Source organism: Neophocaena asiaeorientalis, unplaced genomic scaffold (genome assembly GCF_003031525.2).
Source record: "Neophocaena asiaeorientalis asiaeorientalis breed wild unplaced genomic scaffold, Neophocaena_asiaeorientalis_V1.1 scaffold915, whole genome shotgun sequence".
Lineage (NCBI taxonomy): Eukaryota > Metazoa > Chordata > Mammalia > Artiodactyla > Phocoenidae > Neophocaena > Neophocaena asiaeorientalis.
The window spans coordinates 836,285-860,449 of record NW_020172448.1 but is presented as its reverse complement, the minus strand read 5'-3'; positions in this window follow the sequence as shown (position 1 = coordinate 860,449).

Here is a 24,165-nt window from a genome sequence, read left to right as displayed (position 1 = left end):
TGACTCTTGATAACACCAGAAGATGCTTGCTCATTGAGATTTACACTTGTACCAGTTAGCCTAGACATGCAGATGTCCCCATGGTTTTTTTTTAAACAAATTAAGTCCTTGACTTAAAATGAGTCACCCAAACTTAAATGACTCCGATGTCAATTTTTTTAAATCCAGAAATAGTAGTATTCCACTGACAAAACGGTCGGTGTACCAAACTTGAAAGCGGTTTAAAAAGAAGCACCTGTGTATTTTGCAAAGGATAAACTCTGCCAATGATTAACACTCACCATTGCAATCACCACCATAATATAACGTGACCTGGTGCCAGGTACTGTCACATTCATTATCTCAGTTAGGTTTCAGGCAGTGGAATAACAAGGGCAGAACAGGGATGAAGGAGTGCATTGCATGGGAATATTGCAAAAACAATAATAAAACTGACTAAAGTTGGTCTGCTTTTTATTATCACCAGGCATCAGCATCTCCAAACAATGTCAGTGCTAAAGTACTCCTGCCAGAAAAAGATCTCTTGGTCTAAATTCTAAACAATAGCTGTGGTAACTATTGTGTTTCGATAATTGTGTGCAAGCTACAAACTGGCACATTTTAAAATTAGTTACCCTTCAATGAACATTGTTTTATAAATGGAAGCAACTCTGGAAAATTCTTTGGATATAGTTGCCTCCCCCCACACAAGTGCATGCACACACACACACACACACACACACATACACACACAGACTCAGGTACACAGTTTCATTCTCATAGTTTAAGTTTGTAGCAGTTTAGTCTCATTTGAGTTTTCTTTGGGAGCAGTTCCTCCTATAACTCCTATGATAGCACATGTTCCTATGTTTAAACAGTGGGTCAAAATAAATGATGAGAGCATAGTGAAAATATGAAGAAATAGAACTCAGTTTACTTTAATTCTAGCATTCTATGTTACTGCTTGTAGATTTCACTTATTTAAACTTTAAAACAGTGGAAAAGTATGAAATTCAAAGTGGAATATTTTTTTATTGAGGTATAATTGACATATTACATTAGCTTCAGGTGTATAACATAATGATTCCATATTTGTATATATTGTGAAATAATTACCATGATAAGTCTATTTCACATCCACCAGTCACCCTAATAGTCATAAGATTTATTTTCTTGTGATGAGAACTTTTAAGATATACTCTCTTAGCAAGTTTCAAATATGCAATACAGTATTATTAACTATAGTCACCATGCTGTAGCTATATGACTTTTATTTTATAACTGAAAATTTATACCTTTTGACTACCTTCAGCCATTTTGCACACACCCCCCATACCTTGCCTCTGGTAATCACCAATCTGTTCTGTGTATCTTATAAACTCTTTTTGTTTGTTTTTAGATTACACATATAACAGAGTTCATATGTTACTTGTCTTTCTCCATTTGACGTATTTCACTCAACATAATGTCCTCAAGGTCATCCACCTTGTTGCACATGGCAAGATTTCCTTCTTTTTTATGGCTAATAATATTCCACTGTATATAAATACCATGTCTTCTTTACACATTCCTCTATTGATGGACACTTAGATTGTTTCCATGTCTTATCTATTAGAAATAATGTTGCAATAAACATGAGGGTGCCCATAGTTTTTCAAATTAGTGTTTTCATTTTCTTCAGGTAAGAACCCAGAAATGGAATTGCTGGATCATATGGTAGTTCTATTCTTAATTTTTTGAGTAACATCCATACTGTTTTTCATAGCAGTTGCACCAGTTTACATTCCTACCAATTGTGCACAAAGGTTCCCTTTTCTCCACATCCTCACCAATGCTTGTTATTTCTTGTCTTTTTGTTAATAGCCATTGTAACATGAGGTGATATCTCATTGTGCTTTTGATTTCATTCCCCTGATGATTAGTTGCGCACATTTTTATATGCCTGTTGGCCATCTGTATGTATTCTTTGGAAAAATGTCTATTCATATCCTCTGTCCATTTTTAAAACAGATTATTTGCTATTGAGTTGCATATATTCTTTATATATTTTAGATATTAGCTCCTTATCAGATATATGATTTGCAAATACCTTCTCCTGTTCAGAGGTTATCTTTTCATTTTGTTAATGGTTTCCTACACTGTACATAAGTTTTTCAGTTTGATGTAGTCCCATTTGTTTATTTTTGCTTTTGTTACCTTTGCTTTTGGTGTCTAATCCAAACAATCATCTCCAAAACTTATGTCAAGGAGCTTACCACCTACTTTTTCTTCTAGGAGTTTTATGGTCTCAGATCTTACATTCAAGTCTTTAATCCAGTTTGAGTTAACTTTTGTGTATGGTGTAAGATAGTAGTCAGGTTGCATTCTTTTGCATGTAAGTTTTCTCAACACCATTTACTGAAGAGACTATCCTTTCCCTCTTGCATGTTCTTGGCTCCTTTGTCATGGTTTATATGATCACTTGTAGTTTGTACTTGTATTTAAACATTAAAACAGTGGAAAAACATGAACTTCAAAGTGTGGTATATTTACTTGATAAATATCTATTTTAGTTTATATGAAATATTTTACTAAATCTAAATATTAATAAAATTAAAATTTGTTCTTTTTATTTAATTATTTTAAAACTAAAGAATAAATCAAAAAACAGAAACTAATATTATTATATAATGTAATATTATTATATTATTCATTATGGTTTCCTTTTTCCTCCCAAAATACATTAATGAAACTGAAAGTATTAAGTAAATAATTTGTCCTGTTTATACTGTAATTTTTATGCTATTTAAAAAATTGGCATGTTCATATGATGTCCCATAAAATAAAAAAAAAATTCTTTGTCTGCATTTCTTTTCTGGCTATTATCATGGGCTTGGGAAGTGAGTTAAAGAATTTCAAAAATTTGACTGAACACTTATTTTATGTAAGGTAATTTGTGGAAGAATAAGAATTGAGACTTCTGGTGCCTTGGCAGCTGGGACCATATATTATAGTCATCTTCTTACTAAAACATAGTTAAGATATACAATATTACCCTTATTTTTTTGGAGCCTACAGTGTTATTGGAAATGGTAACTATGTACAAACAGCTATGATAAAATGAAATACCTGATTTTTTTTAACAGAACCGAAAAGAATTATTTTGCTTTATTGTAATCGACTGTTCTGGAAAATGAGGATTTCCTCTCGTTCACAGTTCCCTTCAGTGTATCTACCTTTTCTTTTTCTTCTTCTTCTTCTTTCTTTTTTTTTTTAAATCTTTTTAGTCTGTTTTCTCTCTGAAGATAGTCCTTTGAGAATTTGGAAGTACTTAGTGCAGATGACAATTCATTTTGTATTGGCTATTCAATTCCAAGTAGCATTTCCAAGAACAAAATATTCTTCTTTTGGAGTGGACTATTAGTGCCTGTCAATGATGAATAAGTCTTTATTTTCTGTTTTAATTTAATTTTTATTTTATATGGGAGTATAAAAGTATCTGATTACTGCAGACAAATACTGCAGAATTTCAGAAGAGAGAGAAAGAGAGATCTTGTGATTAGGGTACTCACAACACATGTCATGGATGATTATTTAAGCTGCACCTTGAATAACTTATAAAAAAAATGTATGATGAAGAAAAAGCTTTATCAGGGAAGGATAATGAGTTTGGGTGTGGATATGTTGAGTTACAGGAGACTTTTCAGTCCTGATCATGAATAGGGGTCTATGGGTATCTTTTGTCAGGTATCTTAAGTTCTAGCCAATTGGATATTTAGTTAGAACCCATAAGCATTTTTTCTGACACATCTAATATCATGGACAATTCATTCAGCATTCCTTCACTTAGAAAGTATAGACTATTATAGAACTTGAATACCGAATGCACAACAATATGGCATAGGGTTTTTTTGGTTTTTGTTTGTTTGTTTTCTACTATAGCTGATTTACAATATTGTGTTAGTTTCAGATGTATGGCAAAGTGATTCAGAATATATATATATTCTTTTTCATATTCTTTTCCATTATAGGTTATTACAAGATATTGAATATAGTTCCCTGTGCTATACAATAAATCCTTGTTGTTTATGGTTTTGCTTTTTTTAAGTGGGTTTAGCTTGTTGTATCATTCTCTGTATAAAAATATGCAGAACTTCATTCTTCTCTTGGGAAGGTACCATGGAAAGGGGATCAGAGATTTAGGGGACAGAAGCCACCCTCAGAGCCATGGTCATTGCAAATCCTTTTTATCACTGGAGAGCCTCCCAATGAGAAGAGATGGTAACAAACTGAGGAGTGTGACTGACTGTAGGCAGCATCATATTCTCTCATCTGTGGCTTACATCTCTTTTGAGATCTAGAACTGGGCTTCTGTTGTTAGATCTGAGTAGCAGTTTATTTAAATTTAAAATTTGTGTAGGGAAGGTTTTTAGCCTATTCTACCTAAATATGTACATAGTTAAAAAAACTAGTATTTTCTTTCCAAACAAAGCTGAAAATAAATATATACTTACAGTATTCTTTATTCTGCCAGTCATTATGATTAACAAGCAGTTTATTTTTTGGAATCCAATTTACAATCATCTTTCTGTTATTATTGTTAATATTATTTTATTTTATTTCTAGTTACCACAATTATTCAGGTTCAGTTTTGGTAAAATAACCAAGACACTGACACCAAAGCCATAGATAGGTCCAATCTGCATACTTTGTTTCTCTGGTCCCTATGATTGTGGTTATTTTTGAAGTTGGACACCTTTATAAAAGCGTACCTCTTCCATAAACCTCTGGACCTACTACTTCCCATAGCCTTATTCTTACTTCTAGAATTGTAAGATTCTTGAAGGCATTTGAATATGTGACTTCTTAAAGTTACTCTGTTGGTTTTCAATAATAAGTTGCCTATTTTACTAACAATATTAATAAGATCATATTAAAGGAGTCTTGGTAAAGCTACTGACTATGCCTTGCGTCTCTCTGGGCATGAAGATCTTGGCAGTGCAAAGAGTTAAGTAATTTACTCGCAAAGAACAATGATTTTCCTCCCTTTTATTTTGGACAGTTAAAAACAAAATAGTAGGGACTTAAAACAATCAATATTCAAAACCTGAGGTAGCCACTGCTAGTTCAGCTGACATTCAGAAATCAGACAGAAATATCTTCTTGTTAGTCAAAAATGAATCTGCTGTCTTATATTTGTGGGACATGAGATCTGGCATGGCTACCTTTATCTATACATGTCTATGGATAAGTCACATCACCTACCGGAACTCCAGTTTTATCTGTAAAAGGGAGATGAAGAATTTCTATCTCACTTGGCTGTTGGAGGTCTTAAATGAGCTAACATGAGAAGGTGATTGATTCTTATTAGTCACTCAATTAGAAAACATTCAAAATATGTCATCATAATACAAGTTAAGTTATTTTAAAATGCAACTGAGTTATTTTGAAACCTCAAATTGATTTAAAACTTCCATTTGTATAATTTAATTTAAATAAGATAATGGCTCTTTAAACATTACTATAACTTTTCATAAAATTATCTACTTTTTTCATTTTTGGCACTAGGTTCAATTAAAATTTCATTTGGCATTTGAAAAAATCAAGGTACGAAAGTTTTCTACATTGAATTTGTGAGATGAAAAATTTTGTATTAAAAAGTCTTCAATATTGCCAAATATTTATTTTGAAGCAATCTTCCATTTTAATTTCCCTCTTTTAAAAAAAAGTTTATTTTCTTAAATCATTTTGTGGTTAGTTTGCTTTGAACATACTTCAGATTTTTCATAATTTATGTATGGAAAAACAAGTTTTCCCATGTCTACTTGATATTTGATTCACAGAGAATCTAATTATAACGTGGTCCCCTTTTTAACATCTGTAAATTTAAACATACCAGTTGAAATGGGGTAACAGATATAATTAGCCAGATAACTTCATCCTTCCCTATCCTTCAAAGTAACAAAGACATACTTTTACCTAGATTTTGAATATTTGAACAAAATGTTTTGTGGTCTAAATACTTGGATAATTGCATCGATTTTTAGTGTAGGAGGGAAACTGAGGGAAAAGTAAAGTAAAGAACCTGTGGTGGATACACTCCAAAAATAACTTAAAATTTGTAAAATATAATTGCTTTACTCTAACTTATAGCTCTTGGGAATATAAATTCTTACTACCGCTTGTGGAGAACATTTTGGCAATACTTATCAAAATGTAAAATGTACATGCTTTTTGATTTAAAAATTCTACTTCAAGGCATTTATTCTATAGATAAACCCTCCCATATAAAATAATGTATGTACACAGATACTCATTATAACACTGATCATAAAAGCAAAAGTTTAGAATCAACTTAAATGTTCATCAATATGGTTTTGGTTAAGAAATCATTGGCTACATATGTCTTATTAAGAGAATTAGTTTGGTACTAGTTAGGAGTATAAGCCCTGGAGTTGCACAGCTTGGGTTCTCATCTTGGCTCCATCATTTATTGCTGTGTGGACGAGTCATTTAGCTTCTGTTTGCTTCCATTTCTGCATCTTTAAAATAGGATAGCAATAGTACCTACTTCATTGGATTTTTGTGAGGGCCAAATGATTGCAGAGGGTTAAATATGTGCAGAATTTAGCACAGTGCCAGGACACAGGAAGCACTCAACACATAGCAGTAGATCCTCTGCTTGGCTGAAAAATCTGTTTCAGGTGGAAAGAAATAATGATACATGAGTAATAAGTGCTATCATAGCACAGAGAAGGGACAATTAATGTTGTCTGAGATGTAAACACATGCATGCCAATGCAGATGATCCTACAAAGTAGATTATTTACATGTAGATTATGGGTGGGAGAGGGTTTAAAACAATCTAGATTATGGGTGGGGGAGGGTTTAAAACAATCTGTTTGGATTTCTGAAACATCAGGAAAAGGTAGGATTGCACCAACCCAGGTCGGTCCTTGACTGTGTATCCTAAGATTCTCATAGCATATTTTATTTCTTTAACATTTTTGAAGTCTAATAATTGGGTTTTGGGAATTGATTTTGGCAATAATTATTTTTGCTTAGTGGAATATGGGAAAGGTTTACTGATGGTATAAGAAAAAAAAAGGACAATTTTTAGTTTTACAACTCACAGAATCATTTTTTTCCCTTTCCTTATACCTGCATAATTAGACTTTCAAGTCTTTAAGGGTATAAAGATTTTCAAACATAGTACCCTGAATGCAGAAAAAACAAAATATTAAGCATAGTAGCTGTGAGTAAATGCAAACATCTCATCTCTGGTAGAGACTCTTGAACTTTTTGTGTGAAGAAATTCCTGAAGGGGAAATAGGTGCTTGAAGCTTTAAAAGAGCAGACATTGTTTCTTCCTTGTTTCTCCTTTCTTAAGTCAATCAATAATTTAATGAACATAAAGACATAGAAAGGGAAATGCCAACTTTAAGGAAATGATGAAACCATTTAGCCCCGTAACTTAGTATATATGTATAAAGTATATATATGTATGAAGTAGGGCAACCAGGGGCAGGGAAAATTTGATCAAGGTTAAGAAGACAGCAAGAAATAAAGATATTGTATTATGAAATTATTACTTGGTTTCAGAAAAGAGAAAGGGGAACAAAGGCAATGTCTGCTTTTTAAAAATTGAAAGCCTCCATTTATCTTGAGGAGCCCCTCTCCAGAAAAAGTTCAGTGGTCTCTGCTGTTAATATTGGCAGTTATTCCCATTATGTGTAATTGTTTTTATTTTGTTGTGGAGTCAGGTGAGTATAGTTCTCCAAAATCAATGACTTATTGTTCGTACCAAGTAATTTTCTGCAGCTTCTTTGAAGCTTGTTTAAAGAGATGCTATCTTTTCGGCATCTTTGTGGTAGCCTTAGTGTTTATAGTATAAATCTTTAACATATCATAATCTAGCTTAGAGCAGTATTATACCTGAGTCATGAGAATTTTAGGTGGGGAACAGAGGAGGAGGGGCAGATATGAAGTACTGAAGAATGAGTTTGGTTTTATGAGTATTAATTCGAAAACATACCTTCAGAGAAGTGAATTTAGAGCATAAAAATGAGAAAGGAACGGGTTTGAGATAAATATTTTAAATTCACTTATATGTAGATATTAATTGAAGCATGACATTGACATGTTCACCTAGACTGAGTGTGTAGTGAGGAAGGAAGAAAGAAAAAGATGGAATTCTGCGGCCGGTAAAATAAGAGATGCTATATGAAAGAGAGATGGAAGGGAAATGAAATTCTGCAAACAATTAAGAGAGGCTGTGATGTAAAAGAAACACAGGGAATGTGAATAACGTGAAGACTCAAAATAGAAGCCAATTTAGGGATTAGGAGATAGTACATGGCAGAGATTTTTGACCTGCATCTACTATTTCTAGGTCCATAATTCTATAACGTCTAAAATATGTAATGTATTATATATATAGATAGATAGATAGATAGATAGATAATTTTTTTTTTTGGGTTGGATCACTTGGTGGCCTACATACCTTGTTGCTCTGGGACAGATCCTGCCTGTGAGGACCACTTCTTACCCTTCCAGTAAGCATCTGGTGGAAATGCCAGTGGTCACCGGTTTACCAGCCTCCCATCTGCTGGATCTGCAGATTAATTTACTGCCCATCCTTTTTCTGCTCTCATTTGACATCTCATAAAATCCCATAGGTGGGATTTTAAAGTCTGTATTGTTAAAAATATGTATATATTTCAAACTTTCATAGATACAATATATATATTTTATATATAGTATATATAATATATACATGTTAGTGTATGTATGTATATATAGATTCCTTTTATACCTTCAACTTAGGACCAGGATACTGTGAAAAAAAATCATCTCTGTTTATTTCTTATCCGAGAACAGGTTGTGAGACTGTGGTCAGGGGCATGACCAGGAGTGTCATTCAGCTGGAAAATACTGAAAGCTGAAAACAAGTGATAGGTTCTGAAGTCAGGCTCTACAACAGGAATAATTTGAACCTTTTAAAGATATCCATAATGATTGTTATCTGGGTCAACTAGAAAACATATATTTGCCAAAGGTCTGCTATAACCTAAGAATTCAGCATGATATCCGTCACTCATTTTCTCCACCACTTCACCTCAAAATAAATGGGCTTTGTCCTGTGGTGTAACCTTTCTTTTTCTGCAAAAAGGAGAAGACATGGCAGAGAACATGAGTTAGCTACTTGTGCAAATTGAAATCAATGATTTTCACTGGAATGAATCTGGCTTGTTCTCTACAGACTGCCTAAATAAAGAGTGGGAAGCCGAAAGGCCTCTGCCTTTTAGTATTTATTTGGTTAAGTCTTGAAGATAACGTTGACTTCTACATTAAAACCTAAGATTAAAATCTTTATAAACCACAATTTGATTAAGGCCAGAAAGTGACTAAAATAAATGATTGTACTGAGATTGTGTATATTCCCTAGAGACTAAATTTGTCAGAAATAAGAAAGCTGCCTAGCCTATTTTTAAAGAGCCAAATCACATTTCTGTACTTTTTAGTGTATCTTAGCAACCCACAGAGCTGAATATGTACGCCTGGGCAGAGAGAGGATTCATACTCCTATATGCTACATTTTATGAAATGTTAAAATTCATGATTTTCTATTACATTTCTGGATGAGATAGTCCCTCTCCAAAATATAAGAAAGCCATTTAATTGTATTATATTTCATGGAGAAAAGGTACTCTGAGGTTTTTCTTTGGTTTACAAAATTTACATAGTATTTTAGAGGGATGAATCAAAGATTTTACTGCGGAGTTTGTACAAAGTTTTTACTACAGGACTTTATATAATTATGGAGTCTAAGCAGGCATCTGCAAAGATGAGAATGTCTCTATTGCTTATCTAACTCTATCCTCAGAGATAACAATTTTTAGGGAAATTAAGTATCTTGGAATAAACATTACATGTGTTTACTCACTGATAGAAATCAACTCATTATATATTTATTGAGCATCTACTGTGTGCCATGCACTGTGCAAAGAACTAAAGAAATCCAGATAAAGAATGGTAGTTTTTGTCTCAGTGCACTGACATTCTAAGGGAGAAAACAAACTAAAAAAGAAAAAAAATTGTACAATGTAATGAGAGGAATGGTAAAAGATGTGACCTGGAATATTGCATCCATTGGAGTACAAGCAAAATAGATATACAGGCCTACAAAAACAAAAATCAAAAAACAAACTTGTTCAGGGAATACACATTTAGAGCTAATTCCCCCTAAACACTTACAGCACATAAACATTTTACATGTAAGAGAGGATAAAAAATGCCACACTTATCTTGAATTCTACTTAATTGATATTTGAGTAATACTTCCCCCTTGTAGTTTGCTTGTAGAGTTATCATTGATATTACAGTGTATTCTTTGCATATTTTACCTTGGTCATAAAATGTGCCAAATTATGTTATAAAAATATTTTTGTCCCATGGGAGAGCAAAATATATACCTGAGATCTAGAAGCTCTTTTTTAATGATGAACTCAGAGTCATAAAATACATTTACCTGATGCCTTTTTCTATAGTTTAAATAGTTGTCTTGGTCTCCTTGATAAAAATAATGTGGCTGAACTCTTTTTTTTTCTAGAATTCTTTTTGGTTTTAAAAACTCTGTCTAGGGCATGAGGTGTTGATCTAAGCAAACCACTTTCCTTCCTCCAGATCTTTTATCATCATTCATAAATTATTCTTAAAACATTTTCATAATAGTTTTTCAATATTTTCTCAGAAAACTCTTGTATTATAAATATTAAAAGATTAAATTATCCAGCCAAAAGCGTTTAATAAACCACTTCCATGTTTCCCAATATATTGTTTACTTTTCTTTGCCATGGAACAAAGAAGGATAAATGTGAATAGTTGAGAACCGTCAAAGTGACATGGTGCAAATCATGTATAATCCTAAAAATTAGTCCAATCCATGTATAATACTAATAATTACAGCAAGTCATGAATAAGATTAATCATTGATTTTATAAGGTTTTACTATGTCACAAATAATGTTTTCTCTGTTGCTTCCTGCAGTAAATAGAAAGCTGGGTGCTCCATTAATACTTTTGCTCCAATGATCTGAGCTTTCATATGTATTCCATTTTCTCCTTATGTCATTGTAGACAGTAAGTTTAGGGTTTAAAGTTTTAAGTCTCCATCCACTGTTGTTTCATAGAGAGGGTGGCTCACTTTTACATCATTCCCTCTAGACAGCTTTTCATCTACTAAAAAACAAGGCTTCAGACAAATCTCTCTCAGATCTGTCCTTTCTTTTCTATTTCCACTTCTGCCACATCTACTGCCTTGGTTTAGACCATCTTCTCTATCTGGACTGGTCCATTTGTCTCCCACCTCTACACTTGCTCAATGTTTTTCTTCTGGCATCGGAAGCAAACAAGACATTCTCAAACCTAATACAAATCTTTCATTTAAAAAAGAGGTCTGCATTTCTCTCAAGTTACTTTCGCAGGATCCCTGACAGCTTCCTTGAACAGGAAGAGATAAGAGGTGTTTCTGGCAATGATCGGCCAGCTTTGCTTTAGAAATTCTTCCGTTACCATTGCATTAATGGATTTGAACAAAGTGTGGCTGAAGGAAGTTGTAGGGAGGAAGGAAAAGGCAGTCCAGTCTCTGGAGATAAACCCTCAGGAAGGACAGCTTATTACAATATCGAAGAGTCCAGGTTTGTAGACAGAGACATTTAGAGTTTCTGTTGTGACAATGAGAAGAGGAAGAAGAGGACTGCAATTCTACCAAAGCAAGCATGGGGCCAGGCCTGTGACGCTGCGTGTCACAAGAGGCTGAGCTAGAGGGAACAGATAATGGAGTTTCACATCTGTACTTTGATCCCAGCTAATTTAAATGGCACTTAGATATGGGATAACAAAAAGAGGAAGTGAAATCTACCAAACTAACAAACATAGTTCTAACCTTGGGAATCCCTTAGTACATTGGGGTAACCATACTTCCTGGGTATGGTTGTTAGCGGGAGTGGTAACCCACATTCTCCCTCTCTCTTCCTCTCATGTTTCTCTTCCTCTCTCCATCTCTCTTTTTCGTTCTCTTTCATTTATTTTTATTAGGTAGACATTAAATACTCTTTATGCTACTCATAATAGGTAAATTATAACAATACAGATGCTCATAAACCCACCATCCCATTAAATATAGAGTATATTGCATAATTTTTAGTTTCTTGTGTGCTTACCTCCATAGAGGTAACAGCTGTAAGAATCATGTTTACCATTCTCATGCTTTTCTTTATAGCTTTCCCACATGTTCATAACCCTAAACACTAAGTTCTAAACTATGTTTATTTCAACATTTTTAAATTTTATGTAGTGAAATCATGCTGTATGCCTTCTTCTACAGTTTCCTCTTTTCTCTCCAACTTATATTCTTAAAATGCATTTTTGTTGTTGCTTGTTACTATTTTATCTTCATTGTTAGATGGAATTGTGTTGTGGTAGATATTTGGGTTGCTTCTAGTTTTGTTTTTTGTTTTGTTTTGTTTGTTTGTTTGCTATTACAAATAGAGTTTCTGGGAGTACTTTGGTACATATTTCTTGGTTCATATATAGAAAAGTTTCTCTAGGGTAGGAGTGCAATTGTTTTGCCACACGTAGGATAAATACATCTTCAACTTTAGATACAGCCAAATTGTTTCCAAAGTGACAATATAGCCTGACACTCCCACCTGCAGTGCATAAATGTTTGGTGTTCCACATACTTGATAACACTTGACATTCTCAGTCTTTACAATTTCCAGTCAGGTAAATATGAAATGATATCCCACTGTGGACTTTTTCTGAATAGTAATGAGGTTGAATATCCTTTATATATTCATTGATCCTTGAGATTTTCTTTTCTCTGAAGTGTCTTTTAACTCTTTTCCTCATTTTTCCACAGAGTTTCTCGCCTTTTTCAATTTGCGTTGCAAGAGATCTCTGCCATGGAAATGTATTTGCTGTAAATATCTTCTCCCAGGCTGTGATTTTTATTTTTACTCTCTTTGCAGCATTGTTTGGTGAACAGACATTCTAGAATTTAATGCAGTCAAATTTATCGACAATTTTATGTACTTTCTTTTCTTGGTTAATAAATCCCTCTATATCGTAAATATGTAAAGATATTTCTTCATATTATTTCCTAAGTCTTACAGTCTTTCTTTAGTATACTTTTTATTTTGGAATAATTTTAGGTTTACAGAAAGGTTTCAGCAATAGTACAGAGTTCCCATATATTCTTCCCTCAGTTCCATCCTTTGTTAGCATCTTGCATTACAATAGTACACTTGTCAAAACCAAGAAACTAGGCTTCCCTGGTGGTGCAGTGGTTGAGAGTCCGTCTGGCGATGCAGTGAACACGGGTTCGTGTCCTGGTTCGGAAAGATCCCACATGACGCGGAGCGGCTGGGCCCGTGAGCCATGGCCACTGAGCCTGCGTGTCCGGAGCCTGTGCTCCGCCACGTGAGGGGCCGCAGCGGTGAGAAGCCCGTGTACCGCAAAAAAAAAAAAAGAAAAAAGTCTAAGAAACCAACATTAGTACATTGCTGTTAATTGAACTCCAATTTTATTTGGGTTTCACCAGTTTTTCACCTTTCTATTCCAGGATCCAGTCCTGGGTAAGATTGCATTTCTTTGTCACTTCTGCTAATTTGTGACAATTTCTCAGTCTTTTCTCATTTTTCTTGACCTTCACAATCTTAAGGAGTACTGCCCAGGTAACTGTAGAAAGTCCTTGAATCTAAATTTTCAGATGTTTTTTCTCATGATCAGAGTGGGGTTAAGGGTGTTTTGAAAAAAAATACTACATAAGTGGTATTCTCATCCCAGAATATCAAGGGGTGCATGATATCTACAAGACATCACTGGGAATGTTAACTTTAATCTTCTGTAAGAAAGATTTGTCTCCTCTTCCCAATATATTTATTTATGCAACCATTTATCTTTATTCATGTATATATTTATGTACATTTAGTATATATTCATGTATATTTATTTTGTACTTTGGTTTAGTCTTGCAGTTTTTCATTTACATTTAAGTCTTTTGTCTACTTGGAATTGGTATTTCAATGGTGTGAGGTAAGGGACCAGTTTTATTCTTTTATATACAGATAACTAATTGTCTCAGCAGCTTAATAGAAAAATTCATCCCTCACCCTCCCACATACACATACTTATCTGCAATGCCAGTCTATTCATAAAAAGGTTATGTTTAAAAAAATATTGTCAATCTAACATTTAAAAAATTATTTGATTTAGTTTTGGTAGATTGAATTTTTTTAATTTGAATTTTTTTGTGATCTTTGTCTATTTGGTATGTTGTGTATTCCTTGTGATGTTAAAAACAGTTTATAGCATGCATCAATTAAAAATCTTTTAAGAATAGTTGGAACTTCTTTAAAAGCCAAAGCAAAACATTCAAGGTAATAGTAACAACGGTTGATTAGATGCTTACTGTAGGCCCTATACTAAAGATTTACCTACAATCTTTCATGTTGTTCTCACATCATTTTTGCAATATAGGTGCTTTCCAGATTGCACAGATGAGAAAACTGAGGTTCACAGAGGACAAGTAATGTACTCCAAGTCACAGCTAATCAGTGGTAAAGCCAGATTCAAAGCTGGTTTTGACTTCAAAGTTTACAGTTGACTTCTTCCAGTAAGGACTCTGCTTGCTTTACAACTTAATCTTTTTGACTCAAACCAATTTTCATTGAATCCTTAGTGTAAACACTCCAAGAAACATTTACTGTTAAGGTAAGTTGTGCTATATCTGCCTCAGCTAATACTGGTTAGGAACAATAGTAGTTTCAAACTGAAATGTATGCATAATTTCAAAACCAAACAAACTCAATTGTTTATGGAAATATTAACTTGTGCTTGAGAGAGAAAACGTGACCACTTATAAATGAAACTATTAGAAAGAATCAAATTTACAAACCTACTTAAGCTATTAAGATTATTTTTAGGGAAAGCAATAAACCAAGAGAAACCAGCAAGTTCACCTTGCTATTAAAACCATGGAGAATTAAGGTAAGACTGGAAAAAGAAGATTGGAAACTAATTTATAAGAGCAATTTAACATCTTCAAGGTAATAAGAAATATGTAATCCTTTGAGAGATGTTTGATTTTAAAATTTGCTGTGCAGAGCACATTTTATTTTAAAAGGAGCCATAAAATTTTTAGGTAAAGTGACATAATTCCTGGCCAAGGATCTGTGCTGCTGATAAATCCCATAAATAGCAAAAATCTGATTGGAAATCCAAATTCTCATAGAAAATAGGGACATGCAGAAAAAAATTGAAATGTGGTTACTGAAAATGGACCTAGATAGTATTACTCAGTGAAATAAGTCAGATGGAGAAAGACAAATGCAGTATGGTATCACTGATATCTAGAATCTAAAAAGTAATACAAATGAATGTATATGCAAAACAGGAACAGACTCACAGATACAGAAAAAAAACCTGTGGTTACCAAAGGGGAGAGGGAAAGGGAGAGGGACAAATTAGGGTATGGGATTAATCGATACAAACTACTATGTATAAAATAGATAAGCAAAAAAGATATACTGTATAGCACAGGGAATTATAGCCATTATCTTGTAATAACCTATAATGGAGTATAATCTGCAAAATTACTGAAACACTATGCTGTATACCTAAAACTAACATAATATTGTAAATCAATTATACTTCAATTAAAAAAAAAAAAGAGTATTAGAAGGCATTGGCTTCCAAAAGAAACCAGAGTAGACAGGGTTAGAACATTCTGCCAATAGGTAGCTGCTCTTAGGAATCACTTTCCTCAATTGTTCAGGAAACACTGCAATGCCTTTCTTCTGGACAGCCATATTCTTTCCCCAAAGTTTTGTGTTATGCAGATTTAGGCAGATTATGCATCTTTGTAAACTAACAAACCACTTTCACTGGTTTAGGATTTTGTGCCTTGTATGTTTATTTCTATAATTTTTTTCTTTTCAGGCTATTAACTAAACCATACAGATGTTAAAAATTATATATTTTTAAAATTTCAACATAAAATTTAGAATTGTTACACAAACTTCAGCAAATTGTCAAACTAAGGATGCTAAAATCGCAGATAGTAAGATGTTACTGTATCCACCCTTATCCCCAAAGTCACATGAAATTTTTTGAAAAAGCATGGTGTGAACATATTTTCAACATACGGAGTAATACAGTTTATTTATAAAAACTAATGCATTTGAAACCTAGCATCACCATGATGCATTCACAGGAAGGGAATAATAATTAAAGATCAGAAAAACATGTATTAGGTCTGAACTTTGTATTAATAACTATATTTTTCCAATTCATGTTTTTACTTTTGGCTACTAAGTAGACAAGTTTCAGTGTTACAAATGTTATATCAAAAAGCATTATCATTCTATTACATAAGTGGTTCTTGCATTTGTTTTTGAACACATGGCTACTGCATTTTATTAACTAATTAAAGAATGTATACTCTTTAATTAGACCTTTAAAAATAGTTTGTTACCCAAAATGCCTCCTATGTTAAAAAAGAATATTGGTCTTAATTTCTTATGATGCACGTACATTTATATTTCTTTGTTTAATACTATTTCTGTGACTTCCCTTTACGTCCCCTTTAAAACCCTTCCCTTGTCACATCCTAGCCAAGAACAAAAAAGGCCACACATAACATTGCGGTCTATAATTTTGGTTAAAAATGATGAAGTTAAAAAAAGTTTCTAACTTCTCTGAGAGTTGAGTTATAAGGGAAAATATAATCTAGAAAAAAATAAAATAAAATTACAGGTGTGGATAAAAAAAAAAAAAAAAGTCTTTTAAGAAATTACCCAGATGGTGATGTCATTAAATCAAGTAGAAAGAAAATTATCTCAAATGCTTTGGGAAGATTGTTCCCTGGGGCAGTTCTTATAAATGAAGGGTCCTTATAAATGAAAGAGGGAAGCAGGTGTGTCAAAGTCAGAGAAGTTGTGACCATCGAAACAGAAGTCTGTGCTGTACTGTTGGCTTTGAAGATGGAGCAAAGAGCCATGAGCCTGGGAAAGCCCTAAGCTGGAAAAGTTAAGGAATCAGATTCTCCTGAAAAAAAAAAAAAAAAATGCAGCCGTGTGGATATCTTGATTTTAGCCCAGTGAGACTCATGTCAGATGTCTATTCTGTACAAATGTAAGATAATAAATTTGTGTTAAGTTGCTGTGTTTGTGGTAATTTGTTACAGCAACCACAGGAAACTAGTATAAAGGACACAGGCATGCATTTCACAGAAATAAGTAATTTTTTTAAAAAGCAGAGCCCTATGATATAACAAAAAGTGAGCTATAAAGATTTCTAGGGAAATAATTACAGTTCTCTTCAAGCCAGAGCATCAGAGAATGCTTTTACTGTTTGGTTCTACAAATATCAATTACAAATGCTCACTTACTTACACTCAGTTTCAGATTATGCAAAAGGTTTAAATATCTTTGGTTCCATTTTACAGTGAAATTCATCTTAGCAGAAAAAAAAAAAAAGAATCCATGCCTTCAAACATTTACTGTGCAGCTACACATATGCTAAACCTTGAGGATAGAAACATAAATAAGACAGTGGCTGTTATTCCCTTATTTTGAGGCATACAATCTAGTATAGGGTTTTTCTCTTTGACCATGACCTATAGTAGAAAATAGATTTTCTATTGCTACTCACTTTATACACCTATGACTGAACCAAAGGCTGATATACTCTAATATTTTCTATTCTCTTCTGTGTATTTTATTCAAAAATGCTACATAGAAACTATTAAATTGATTTTATAACCTTCTAATGGGTTTGAAAAACACTAGTTTTGTAAGCTAGACGTAGAAATAGTTGAACATGTCATATGCTATAACAGAGAGGAAAATGACAACCATGGTAACTGCAAGAAAAACAGTATTAGTTAACATCTGAATGCTTCCTATATTCGTTGCTCTAAGATCATTTTAACATTTGTAGTACCTTAAACAGGTAATCATACTTCAGTATAAAAACTTCAAATATCATTTTGGAAGTCTATACCAGAGTTTTTTAGTTCATAAGAAATATTAAGGATGACTTTTTAAAATAGTAAAATGAGTTGTGTTTGAGTTGTGTGATTGATACAAAGAGGCAACAAGCACCAATACCCACGGATGAAGATGGAGTCAGGATATGGCAAGAATGGCTGCAGCTAATATCTTTGGAGCAGCCTGGGAGGTCCACGGCTCCCTTTGGCAATGCACCTTCGTTTCAGAGGGGACACTTTTGCTTGACCCAAACCAGAAGTTTCGCTAATCTGCTTTCAGAACATCTTAGCCTTGATACCACAAGCTTAGAAGCACAGTTTATGTGACTGTGCTGGCTTGTTAGAAAACGTTAGACAGGCCTCAATCTAAAGCTTGTTTTCATAACATACCGTGAGGTAGCAAAGTTATGTGATCGTCAGCCAACACCTCCCTCTAATCACTGGGAGCTGTCAATATTTGCCCAAAGAACCTGATAATTGTTAAACGGTCAACTTGGCTTCTTTTAGTTCCCCAACAGACTTTACACTGTGTTCCAAGGAACTTGTAGCAACTTATCACTTAGCCTGTGTGTCTCAGAAAGAGGTATGCTGTAAGAAACACTTACATGGAGTTTAGTTTTCTGCGTTTTCAACAAGCACCCTTGCCATTCCATAAGCACTGCAGTTTGAGAACACTGGCTGAAAGTGGGGGAACGATGTCAAGAGTGCAGCAGTGATCCCATCAGATCTGCTGCAGGCTTATCTCCTTTCTCCCTCCCCAGCCCCATACTTGGAAGTGGAAGGCAAGGTGTCCTGATCATTGCTCTGAAAACTATAGCATTTTCCATTTCACCACACCTGGAATTCTTCTCCTTGACTATTGTTTTCCTCTTAGCCTATGACCTAAAATTTCTCCTGACTCTGGTAGTATCATAAGGACTGAGAGTAGAGAACGGGCATAAAAGGGCTTAGAAATATTACTATCATTCCTTCGTTATTTATTATTTTAAATCTTGCATCTTATGAGAAAGGATAGAAGGCAACATCAACAGTACTGAAAACATGATGTTTAATATATCTTTTCTTCCCTCTCCCCTCTCATTCCTCAGATTCCCTTCTGTGATGACTACAATTAGCTTCCTGCATAACAGCCCTTATCTCTGTCCCTCCCCAATCCTCACTGAATGCCTAAGTGATTGTGCATTTTTCTGCACACTCTACCAGAGTCCTGGAACTTTTAGAGTGGATACAAAAGAGCAACTGAAAATAATTGTATCACATCTATCTTAGAGGTCTGAGGTATCCAAAAAGGAAAAGACAGAGAAAGAGTGAAAATGTGTGGACAAAGAATGTTGTCTGCCGTTTCAGTAAACAATCAATGTTGCCCACCATCAAGCCATGAGACATTGTGCCCACTCCTGAAAGCGCACCCTAAGGGGAATTCAGGATGGAGAAAAACAGGATACTGTCCCTGGATAGTTAGAATTCACATCAAAGGGATAATTTCAATGAGCCCAGACTCTTGCATCTTCCCATACATAGAAAAGCGCTAAAATCATTAACTTGGGATGTCTGGTTTTGGTGATTAGCAGTAATTCTTTTGATGTTTGACTACGTGGTGGCTTTTTGGTTTTTGTTTTTTGTTTTTGTCAGCAAAACTTGGATATATCCTTGTTCCTCCGTTACCTCTTTGGAACAGTTCTTCAGAGGTATCTGAGAGGCTGTCTTCTCAGCTATAGTCCTCAGTAAGTTCCCTGAATAAAACATAATTCTCAACTTTCAGGCTGTGCATTTTTTGTTTTTGTTTTTTTTCAGTTGACAGAGGAAGGAAGAAAGGGAAGAAGGGAAGGAGGGAGGAGGAAGGGAGGGAGGAAAGGAAAAAAAGTGTCCTTGGGTCCCTGGAGAATAAAATGAATCCTTCCCACAATGATGAATAAAAATTAAAAATAAAGAAACAAAGCTTTACGATTCAAGTTTGCTCACTTCAGTTACTCCTGAAAAAATTCTTCTCTCCTAATTTCAGTTTTTAGCATAATGTCTGAATCATGTGAACATCATTAGTTATTTTTAATGGAGACTGGATTATCAGAAATGTTTAAATCTAATACCTCCCTCCTACATATGGCACGGAGATGCTTTTTCTCCTTCTGTGAGTTGTATATGCTTAGGACACACAGAGATTTCAATAATAATAATAGCTACATTTATGTAGAAAGACAATTTTATGATACTGCTTTAAAATATTTCAAATTTCAGTTTCTAAAATCTCCATATTGCTTACTTATAATTCTTCTAAGAAGCCTTCCCTCATCCCTGGTTTTTGTTTGGAGGTGCCCCCTAGTTAAAGAGATTCTCTCTTAGAGCCCTTATGATAATTATCTCTTTCTCTGCTTAGAACAAAATCAGGTACACAGTAGGTGTTTAATAATTGCTGGATAGAAGAACAAATGAATTATTGCCACTGCATAGCTTATTTTTCCTCTCTAGTCTGACTAAGTGATTTTCCTTCCTTTTTGACATTAAGGCATTTTTACAGAAATGGAAAAACATTATTTAATGTGAAAAGCCACTATTATGGTCTATTATAATCTTCACCCCAAAATAGAAAGGAACAATTTGTCTTTCCATCTAGTGTCTAAATTGTGGGTAGTAAGTTTCAGTTTCTAAATGTAATTGCTGTGCAGATCCTATTCATTTTGTTCTTCTTGGATGACTCTGAAGCATTCCTCTAGCCTTCTACCTCTGAGTTTTGTTTTAAGAACACTCTTGTCAGTTGAGATTAAGATAACATTTCTAAGTGAACACAAAAGCTGAGAAAGAATTCCAGTCATGCTGCCTGAGGAACCAGCTGTGCTGTTCCTTTTATTTTCTCTCTGTTCTTCTCCAGACGGAGTGAAGCTGTGCCTCCAAACAACTGAGAGTCAACAGGTAAAATTGTTGGTGAGTAAGAGGTTGTAAAACATCCCCTGAAATACACAACAAAGGCAAAGCGTTGCAATCAAGGATAGCCTTCTGTCATTCTATTAAATATTCTAAAAAAACTGATTTTTCAAATAAGTATTTCAGGGTGTAGGAAAGACTTCTGCCATACTTCTCAGTTTCTGTCCATTTTCTTCTGATTTAACGGACATCCAGAAAGGTGGATCAAATCAGGGTGTAGTTTTCACTAAAATGTCTAGAATTTTCTTGACTCTAAAATAACCAGAGGTCTTTTTAAAAATAGTTATATGAAATATTCATTTCATTCTGGATTCCTTTGTCCCCAGGCCTACTTTTTTCTGAAGTGACTTCAAATTTAACTTGAGATCTGCCCATAAAGAAAATTCTTTCATTTAACGAATATTTGTGGGTGTGCAATGTGGTAGTAACTGTTACAAAGGGTGGAGAACAAGGCAGAGAAGGTACCTGCCTTTCACGATACTTTCATCCTCATGAATTTGTCCTGAAATATCATAGCCCACAATTTTGAACAAGTTGCTTCCCAAATTCTGCTGCACTATATTTTCCCAGTGTTTCCCAAATTCTTTCTCTCAGAAAGGAATAAGACAACTTCATAAAGAACCACCTGGGATGTTTTAAAAAGTTTAGATTCTCAGCCTGTAAGGCCCAGAGATTCTGTTTCGATAAGCAAGACTGACCCAAATATTTCTATTTTAAAATATTTTCGTATATTTTGAAAAAGTTTTAAAATGTGTTTTAAAAATTCTTCTAAAAGGTGTGCTTTGGGGACTTCCCTGGTGGTGCAACGGTTATGAATCCTCCTGCCAATGCAGGGGACATGAGTTCGAGCCCTAGTCGGGGAAGATCCCACATGCCGCAGAGCAGCTAAACCCGTGAGCCACAACTACTGAGCCTGCGCTTTAGAGCCCGTGAGCCACAACGACTGAAGCCTATGTGCTTAGAGTCCGTGAGCCACAACTACTGAAGCCGCACGCCTAGAGCCCGTGCTCCGCAGCAAGAGAAGCCACTGCAATGAGAAGCCCGCGCACCGCAACAAAGAGTAGTCCCCGCTCGCCACACCTAGAGAATGCCTGCTCGCCGCAATGAAGACCCAACACAGTCAAAAATAAATAAATAGGGCTTCCCTGGTGGCGCAGTGGTTGAGAGTCCGCCTACCGATGCAGAGGACACGGGTTCGTGCCCCGGTCTGGGAGGATCCCACATGCCGCGTAGAAGCTGGGCCCGTGAGCCATGGCCGCTGAGCCTGAGCGACCGGAGCCTGTGCTCCGCAACGGGAGAGGCCACAACAGCGAGAGGCCCGCGTACCGCAAAATAAATAAATAAGTAAGTAAAATGTGTGTTTTTTGGGGGGAGGAGGCAACATAGGAAAAGCAGAAAAATTTTGTAATATCTGAAAATTGGGGTGACAGAATAGTTAAAAAGCAATTTTATTATTGATTTGGTAAGCACATTAAGTCACATTTGGAAGAAAATTATCAAAGACAACTGAACCCAGTGCAACAATGACCTGATAAAGAATAATGGCTAATCCCCCCAAATACTTGACCATTGAGCTCTCTTTCAACTCATGCAGTGCAAACTTAAAATAAAACACACAAATTAGTAAGAATTGTATAAGACTTGTAAACATAAAATGAATGTACACCTGTTTTTTTCTAGCTAGATGCTATAACATAGCATCTATCTGGTCTTTAGTAGTTTCCACAGGACCACAAAGAATATTTTGTATATGAATAAGCACTATAAAAACTCTTATTACTGTGTAATCACGTGATAATATATTTCATGCATTGACAGAGCCAGAAGCTAGGATTAAAGCTGAGTGGTTTTGTTTTCTCCTTAAAATAGTACACATTCTTCAAAAGGGATCTATAACTACATCTTTGTAATCTGAGGTAGAAATTTACCTAACAAATACAATCTATTATTGCTTAAAAGAATTTGAATGATAACATCTGGTGCTTGGCACATTTTACTTTCCAGAATTTCCTTTACTGAAAATTCAGATTTGAGGATTCTTCTCAGAAATCTTCACATTTCTAAAGACAATGAATAAAAGAGTTATTTTGTATTATCTTCTTCTTGCCAACTGTCTAAATTTTCACCTATTTTTTCCTTCATTTTAGATTTGACACAGCCATTGCCAAATTAATAAAAATACCTCTTATGTTTACCCAGAAATACAAGATCTGTCTCCTAAAGTAAAGGAAATAAAAACAAAAGTAAGTAAATGGAACCCAATTAAACTTAAAAGCTTTTGTACAGCAAAGAACACCATCGACAAAGTGAAAAGACAACCTACTGAATGGGAGAAAATATTTGCAAATAATATGACCGATACGGGATTACTATCCAACATATATAAACAGCTCATACAAGTCAACATTAAAACAAACAACCCAATGAAAAAATGGGCATGAGAACTGAACACACATTTTTCCAAAGAGAAAACGCAAATGGCCAACAGGCACATGAAAAGATGCTCAACATCGCTAATCATTAGAAAAATGCAAATCAAAACCACAGATATCACCTCACACCTGTCAGAATGGTTATCACCAAAAAGAGCACAAATAACAAAAGTTGACGAGGATGTGGAGAAAAGGGAACCCTTTACAATGTTGATAGGAATGTAAATTGGTTCAGCCACCGTGGAAAACAGCATGGAGGTTTGTCAAAAAACTAAAACTAGAACTACCACATGACCCAGCAATTCTACTTCTGGGTATATATCCAAAAAAACAAAAACACTAATTTGAAAAGACACATTCACCCCAATGTTCATAGCAGCATTATCTACAATTGCCAAGATATGGAAGCAGCCTAAGTGTCCATCAAAAGACAAATGGATAAAGAAGATATGATATACATATACATTGGAATACTACTCAGCCATAAAAAATGAATGAAATTCTGTCATTTGCAGCAGCATGGCTGGGCCTGGAGGGCATTATGCTAAGTGAAATAAGTCAGACAGAGAAAGACAAATATTATATAATATCACTTATATGTGGAATCTAAAAAATACAACAAACTAGTGAATATAACAAAAAATAAGCAGACTCACAGATATAGAGAACAAACTAGTGGTTACCAGTGGGACAGGAGGGGCAATATAGAGGTGGGGGGAGTAGGAGGTACAAACTATTGGGTATAAGATAGGTTCAAGGATGTATTGTCCAACATGGGGAATATAGTCAATATATATATATA